General features: G+C 36.2%; 2 non-coding genes across 2 annotated transcripts; both read right to left on the bottom strand.

The window, feature by feature from the left end:
- Nucleotides 1–7,078: 7,078 nt before the first annotated feature.
- TRNAK-UUU (transfer RNA lysine (anticodon UUU)) lies at nt 7,079–7,150 on the bottom strand. The gene has a single exon. It is a non-coding gene; the product is annotated as a tRNA-Lys (tRNA).
- A 213-nt stretch (nt 7,151–7,363) lies between these two features.
- On the bottom strand, nt 7,364–7,435 carry TRNAK-UUU (transfer RNA lysine (anticodon UUU)). Its single transcript has one exon. It is a non-coding gene; the product is annotated as a tRNA-Lys (tRNA).
- Nucleotides 7,436–8,152: the final 717 nt, after the last annotated feature.

The raw sequence follows: 8,152 nt of genomic DNA, 5'->3' as shown, positions 1-8,152 counted from the left end.
TTTTAGAAGCTTGTTATACAACATATTTACCTATACAGGGAGTTTCCGAGGTAGTGTTACTAACTTTCAGGGATGATGGCGAAGGGCACATGTATCAATTTGAGGTGAGGAACCATGGCCCGGAAATGACCGAGTCTAAAGTTATAAGCAAAAATAGTTGTGTGGAAATGGAATTGTAATTTGGCACCACGTGCCCTCCTTCCCTTAACTTTTGGAACAGTCGTGGAAAAATCGTATGGGCCGGATGTCTCCTATGTGGGTACTTGACCCGATATAATCTGTGAGCTTGTCTACTGTTCCCATTGGCTCATCCGTATTCGAAAATCAGGTCTGCTTATTCCGCTCTCGTGTACTCCTCCATTTCACTAGGACTGATCGACTGTACAATTAATCACTGAAAAAAACATGTTTGAGCATGTTTAAGCAAAAACGTTTTCGCTTAAAGCAGATTTGCTAGATAAGTGTGCGCCCAGTCTTACATAACAAACATTTACTGTATCTGCCAAAATTCTGATATAAGAAACGCTTTTCTCAAGCAGAATCAAAATATTTATTACACTTGACGAACAAGTTGAAGAGCACGGAGTTAACAGAACGAATTACACATATAACACTCTTGCGCGCATACAAATAGTTCACGTTCAGATCTCGATAGGCTCTGATAGCTTGCCACAAGGTAAAGCCACTGCCGTAGGTAGAAGAAATTAACATCGCTGGCCTAAATAAAAATATGTAGCTAAAAAGATAGTTATACAGGGACATCATTTTATTTTTACTTCAATTTTTATTGTACCTGAGTTTTTGAAAGTACTTCATCCCACCCCTTCTACGAATGAAGTTCAACCGTCTTCCACACAGATCCAAGTCATAGTAGCCTTACCGTCACAGTACGTTCCAAAAATATGTTCGCGTTTTCCAATGACGAAAGAGCTTTCAATATTGCATCATTTTCGCAAAGGTACTGTCGTCCATTTGCCTACGTCGCATTCCGGTTTTCCCCACCAGCTTCTATTCGCCTCTCGGTAAAGGCTAGTGGCTGGGCTGTCTTAGCTCTTTTCTGAGAACATTAATTTCTGTTAGGAATTGGACATATACGTAATATTATACCCATACAACTGTTTAAAATAACTTAAATAAAAGGGCCTCGTTAAGTAATTAATTGTCACGTGATTTCCCTCCTTTCTACGATCCTGCGACATAATCACTTGGACGGACTGTAGATAGAATGTCTGAGTAAGTTTATCTTTTCGGATCGAGCAGAAGTGAAGATTGAATTTACAGTACGTAAGGTACTCTTTTACAGAGTAGGTACAGAATTATTCCAACGTGAGTTAGGCCTACTAGTACGAAGGACGAAACTGGAAATAGGAATAACATACATTAATCGAAATGAACCGCCACCATTTTGAAAAATGTGTTTAAATATCCATATTATGATTATTTTTCAATTTAACTTCATTCTCTATAGTGTACAATAATGTGCTATAGACACTCTAATATACACTGCATAATGAATACGTCCGTATGAACAGCTCAGTTCGTGAGTAAAAACACTCATTGTTAATACTGTACTGTATTTTGATTAAACAAAAACCTAATGAAAATTATCAAACTCAAAAGCTTGGTATTTCATAGTTTACGTAAATGGATGAATTACTTTTCTTCCCTCCTATACCTAGTAAAGTGATTTGTTTGTATATTACGCCATCGAACTCCAGTCATGGAAGTGGTTAGCAACCGTTGATTCAAAGGTATAGGCAGGTTAATATCAGAAATGTTAGTAAAAATAAAGTGATGTCCCTGTATAAATAGTGAAATAGATTAATAGGTAACTAAACAGATAAATGAACAAACAAAAGAAAACAAACAAACTGAATGACTCACCATACAAATTGAATGTAAGAAATTACGCCAATCCAAATCCAAGCCAACCGAACCAACTTAACCAGTCATGGGAACTCAACCACAATGAATCCATGGAATTTAATCGTAACAAAAGGGTGAAATAATGAAGCGAACCTATATTACTTAGGGCCTATATGAACAAAATGCGTTCCATTTCGTTCTCTTGAAATGGGCTAACGTATCGTTTATATAATGCCTGCACAAACAGCGCTCAACGAGCGCGCGCGCTCCTTCGGAGCGGGAGAGCCGTGTTTACCGCTCGCCGAACGGAGACGAAGATACGTCACAATGACATAGATTTGCTATAGGTAGAGGAGAGGGAAACGACCACTCAGTTATCTAGTGGAGTGCAGTGTGTAGGCCTATTCTCAGTAACTGTTTCACGTTGCTTACCTACTGCTACAGTACAGTATGGAGGAATATAAAAGACGGAACATAACATTTAACGATTTACAGCTCTCACTTATTGATCTTCAATGTGACCTAAGGGCTTAAGATCGTTTGAATAATACTACTAGCCTGGTTGAGTTTTACAAGACTAAACATTAGCAATAATATCCACGACTATACAGGCTGGCTGTGAAAATGATTGCTATGTTTGGCTCAACATTTATATTTATGAGCAACTGTTTTCTATAATCAACTTTAATAAAGGCAGACATCGAACATCTGTAACTGATGTTTCATTACGATCAGTAGGCTACTGTTCCTTTCAGCTGCCAACAGCATAAAACCTCGTTTTGATGTACTGATAAATAAAAATATGACAAAACGATATTGTACATTTAAGTAGTGTCCAGATCATTTCAGCATGCTCTCTTAGTAGGATAAAATTTTATTTTTTTTATTTTATTTAAATTCAAATATACAGAATAAAGAAATATAATTACAGAATAAAGAAATATAATTACAAAACAAACAAAGAGAAATACAAATAAATAAAATAATACAAGCAATATAAAAAGAAGATACAGTAGTATTAACAAAATTTGAGATCGAATGAGCAGCGCTCGTGCTCGGTCGCAGTTCAGATATAATATTAAAATAAAAAAAAATAATAATATAAATAAATAAGTAAAATAAAATAGGAACTGAAATATAATTACAGCGGCAATGGAATTATATAATATAATATTAACAGTAGAGAAGAATAATATCGCACGTGAAAAGTAGGACTAATATATATTTCAAAATTATAGAATACAAATATAATATAGGTTGATTAATTCATACACATAGGATATAAATTTATTTAATCAAATTGAAGATATTAACACGTTTCTAATTTTCTTGTTATATGTTAGTGGGTTACATGTTAGAAGTTCTGGGTGTAATTTAGTTAAAGCATTGTACAACCGAGGGCCAAAATTTATGCTATGGTTTAGACCAGCAGATGTGAGACATTTAGGTTCTACTAATGTTGAATTAATATTTCGTCTTGTGTCATAATTGTGTGTCTGTAATACAAACTTATTACGATTTTTATGATACAATTTTATCAGCGTATACTTATAAATTTGTTCAATATTAAATACATTAAATTCAGAATAAATTAATTTAGTTGGATAATCGAAACGTTTCTTCAAACAAATTTTAATTATTCGTTTTTGTAGTAAATTTAACGGAATAAGATTAATTTTTGTACTTCCACCCCAAACAATTATACCATATTGAACGATAGACTGAATAATGGCCAAATAAACATTTCGTAGAACTCTAATAGATAAGTAGCATCGAAGATTAACGAATTTATAAATTGTTTTACGAAGCCTCTTACAAAGATAGAGGCCATTTTAAATTCTGATCAATAATGATACCCAGATATTTGACATACGTGGCTTCTTTCAAAGGTGGACATTTACAACTTTTGGGATCTAAACAATTTTCACTGTGTATTATTAGTCTATATTTATCGCTAAATTTTAAATTTTGAACACTGGCAGCTGTTAACGAAAAAGGAACTAAAGTTGATTTAGATATATTTAAAGAAAGGAAGTTGGAATTAAGCCATTTTTTAACAATGTTAGCATCTATATTAGCATTTCTATATGCTTCCTGCCAAGAAAAACCACTGAAAATAACTACTGTATCATCCGCATATGAATATATAAATCCATTAAATTTTTCTAAATTTATATTTAGCAGAATTTCTATTATTTCTGTAAAATAAATATTTCTTTATTAATTAATAATAGTCCAATATAGTTTTGCAAAGACTGAACGGGAATTCATTTCATAAACACTCGTAATAGTACTTCGTTTTGTGTATATTTTGTACGACATCACCCCTTCTTCCAGTCCACTCTTATACAGAGCGCAGCTAACATCTGCATTCCGCTCATGAGCTGTGAGCCGGCTCGGAGAGCGCAAGCCTTGTGCAGGCCTGGTCTATATGTTCGGTTTTGTTAGAGGTCTGAGTTTCAAAATGCGATGGAATTAATAACATAATATTATCATTTACTTCGAGTATAAATTCTGATTTGTTCTGTCCTCATTCTTTTATTAACGCTTGAGTTTCGAAGTAGCGATATCTCTGGTTATGTAGTAACGTAACATGGCCATTGCGTACAGTACAGAACAAACACTTAGTAATAGATTTTATGAAATCTTAAGTTTACCAATAAATAACACTTATTTCGATGTTTAAAGTGTGAGATTATGCAATGAAACAATGAAAGTAGAGAACCAGCAGCGTTAGTTTGAATGCAGTGCAGCTATTGCAAAGATTACATACAAAACCCTCGTTTAGCGTACAAAATCCTTGTTCGCCCAATTATGGAATATGGAGCAGTACATAGAGTGGGATCCGTACAGACAAAACCAAATCGATTCAATAGAAAAGGTCCAACGCAAGGCAGAAAAATATGTCAAAATGGGAAAGGGACATGGTGAGGAGATAGTAAAAGACTTAGGGTGGGAATCTCTCAAATCAAGGCGACGAAAAACCAGACTCACCGCATTGTTTAAGGCACAAATGGGACACAAAGCATGGACCGACATCAATGCTAGATTAGCAACACCATCATACTTAGTCAGGGCAGATCATATTAGGAAGTTTAAATGTAGAAAACAAAGAACGGAAGTGGCAAAATTTTCCTTTGTTAACCGCACAATAGTAGACTGGAACAGCTTACCTGCGGCAATCTTTCAGGGTGCTCTCAAAATCAATGCATTTAAGGAAAGGTTGAGAAGATTAGACTGAAAATGTAATTGTAGGTGCAGTGTAATTATCTAAGTTGTGTCATGTAATTAATTGAGCTGATATGTAATTAATTAAGATGATATGTAATTTAGTTGATATGTAAATAAATTAAGGTTATATGTAATTAATTAAGGTGATATGTAATTACTTAAATTGGTAATAGTTGGGTGAAATAGAAGTACTTACAAGTTAGGTTTACTTTTGCTTATTGTTACTCGTTATTATAGAATAGTTTTTATTTATAGTCCTAGGTTTGTGGCATCTATTTATTTATAGTTAGAAATAAATTTAGGTTTATTTTATTTTATTTTTTTTATTTTTCTTTAATTGCTGTAATTATTGTAGAATTATAACTGTATTATTGTATATTATATATCACTGCCACCGGGTGTATACCCATTTGTAGTGTTAATAAATACATACATATACAGGGATATCATTTTATTTTTACTTGCATTTTTATTGTACCTGCATTTCTGAATGTACTTCACTCTCACCCCTTCACTAATGTCCTTGCTCCCGTCAGACACACAAACTTAGGGCCGCTGTTGTATTCGAAGTCTTCAAGCAGTGAAGTAAACACTGCAGTGTATAGTGTGTTTCATAAATATGATTGCGTTTTCTATAGAAGAAAGAACCTATATTAATAATATAGTACTAAAAAATTATATTCAAGAAACGATAAATTCAATTCCAGAGAATATGCTTCAAAATGTTTTTAATAATATGCGTACTGAATTGAAGCCTGCATTGTAATGAACGGCAATCACTTTCAGCAACTTGTTTAAACATTCGGATTAGTTTTTTTTTAATTGAGGTGGCTAGAAGCAAAGGAATGCTAGTGACATTTGTAATAACATGAGTTAAGTGCATCCAGTGTAAGAAAAAGTATCTAAAATTTTAGTGGCAAAGGGATATTTTAATCGCATCACACATTAAAATTTAAATGAAAATTTCACCGATTTTACGAATGCTTAAATATTTAAACCCCATTTTCTCAAAGTAACTTAAGTGCACTTACAGCCCTTTACTTACGACCCCCTCAATTTAAATGCACTCTCTATATTGTATGCTAACATCAATAATTAATATGCTAAATAAAGTAGACATTATATAACGAACATAGCCGCCTGAAAAGTTGAGTTTTTGAAAAAAAAATGTTACTACTCTACTGTATTTTGATAAATTCCGTAAAAGTGATGATCAAACTGAAAATCGTAATATCGTATTTCCCTACAACATAAATGGATACACTACATTTCTCTCCTCCTATAGCTAGTAAAATGATTTGTTTACATATTGCACTAGTAACATCAAACTCCTGTAATGGAAGGGGGGTAACAGTGTTTCCGAGTATAGCCAGGTTAATGTTAAAAATGTTGAATAATTTCGAGGGAAAAATTGTTCCGGAGCCGGGTATCGAACCCGGGACCTTTGGTTTAACGTACCAACGCTCTACCACTGAGCTACCCGGGAACTCTAACCGACACCGATCCAATTTTTCCCTCTATATCCACAGACCTCAATGTGGGCTGACAACCGTCAAGCAACCAACTTCGAGTGCACACTAACTCCGTGACTTAAATTGTGGTTTTCTGTTAACGAACAGTGACGTGTATTATGCAAATCAAGATTTCAGGTATAACTCCCTGTAAAGTTGATTTGAATAATTTCGAGGGAAAAATGTTCCGGAGCCGGGTATCGAACCCGAGACCTTTGGTTTAACGTACCAACGCTCTACCACTGAGCTACCCGGGAACTCTAACCGACACCGATCCAATTTTTCCCTCTGTATCCACAGACCTCAAAGTGGGCTGACAACCGTCAAGCAACCAACTTCGAGTGCACACTAACTCCGTGTGACTTAAATTGTGGTTTTCTGTTAACGAACAGTGACGTTTGTTATGCAAATCAAGATTTCTGGTATAACTCCCTGTAAAGTTGATTTGAATAATTTCGAGGGAAAAATTGTTCCGGAGCCGGGTATCGAACCCGGGACCTTTGGTTTAAAGTACCAACGCTCTACCACTGAGCTACCCGAGAACTCTAACCGACACCGATCCAATTTTTCCCTCTATATCCACAGACCTCAAAGTGGGCTGACAACCGTCAAGCAACCAACTTCGAGTGCACACTAACTCCGAGTGACTTAAATTGTGGTTTTCTGTTAACGAACAGTGACGTGTATTATGCAAATCAAGATTTCAGGTGTAACTCCCTGTGAAGTTGATTTGAATAATTTCGAGGGAAAAATTGTTCTGGAGCCGGGTATCGAACCCGGGACCTTTGGTTTAAAGTACCAACGCTCTACCACTGAGCTACCCGGGAACTCTAACCGACACCGATCCAATTTTTCCCTCTATATCCACAGACCTCAAAGTGGCCTTACAACCGTCAAGCAACCAACTTCGAGTGCACACTAACTCCGTGTCGGTTAGAGTTCCCGGGTAGCTCAGTGGTAGAGCGTTGGTACGTTAAACCAAAGGTCCCGGGTTCGATACCCGGCTCCGGAACAATTTTTCCCTCGAAATTATTCAAATCAACTCTACAGGGAGTTATACCTGAAATCTTGATTTGTTAAAAATGTTGGTAAAAATAAAGTGATGTCCCTGTGTAACACAGCAGGTATTTTCTGTCTGGCAGTATTCTCGGGTGTAGTGCATTGCCAGGACTCGGAAGCTAGCGGTGCGACGGACTAAGAGGCGAATTGAGCGCGAGTGTTACGGGCGCCTGTCCTTGGTGCGTAGAAGTGTCACTTTGACGCCCGCCACTCTGCCTGGCGGAACTGATCGCAACAAAGTATGCGCAGGATATCACGCGTCAACCTGTCATCTCCGCTTACTGCTCAACCATGCATGGTACTGCAGATCCGTCCTAGCCTCTGTAGGACAGGTGGTACTTAATTTGATGCTACTACTGCTCTTCCGGTAGCTCAGTGCCAGAGCTTTGGTTCGATCCCTGGCGTTGACTGGAGTGATGGTTGTGGTGGACAAGATCGTAGGATGAAAGTCTTTCTCGTGGATCTACGTTTCTCTCAACATTAGA

The sequence above is a fragment of the Periplaneta americana genome, chromosome 11, assembly GCF_040183065.1.
Source record: "Periplaneta americana isolate PAMFEO1 chromosome 11, P.americana_PAMFEO1_priV1, whole genome shotgun sequence".
NCBI classification, from domain to species: Eukaryota; Metazoa; Arthropoda; class Insecta; order Blattodea; family Blattidae; genus Periplaneta; species Periplaneta americana.
This window is presented reverse-complemented; position numbering and strand designations above follow the sequence as displayed.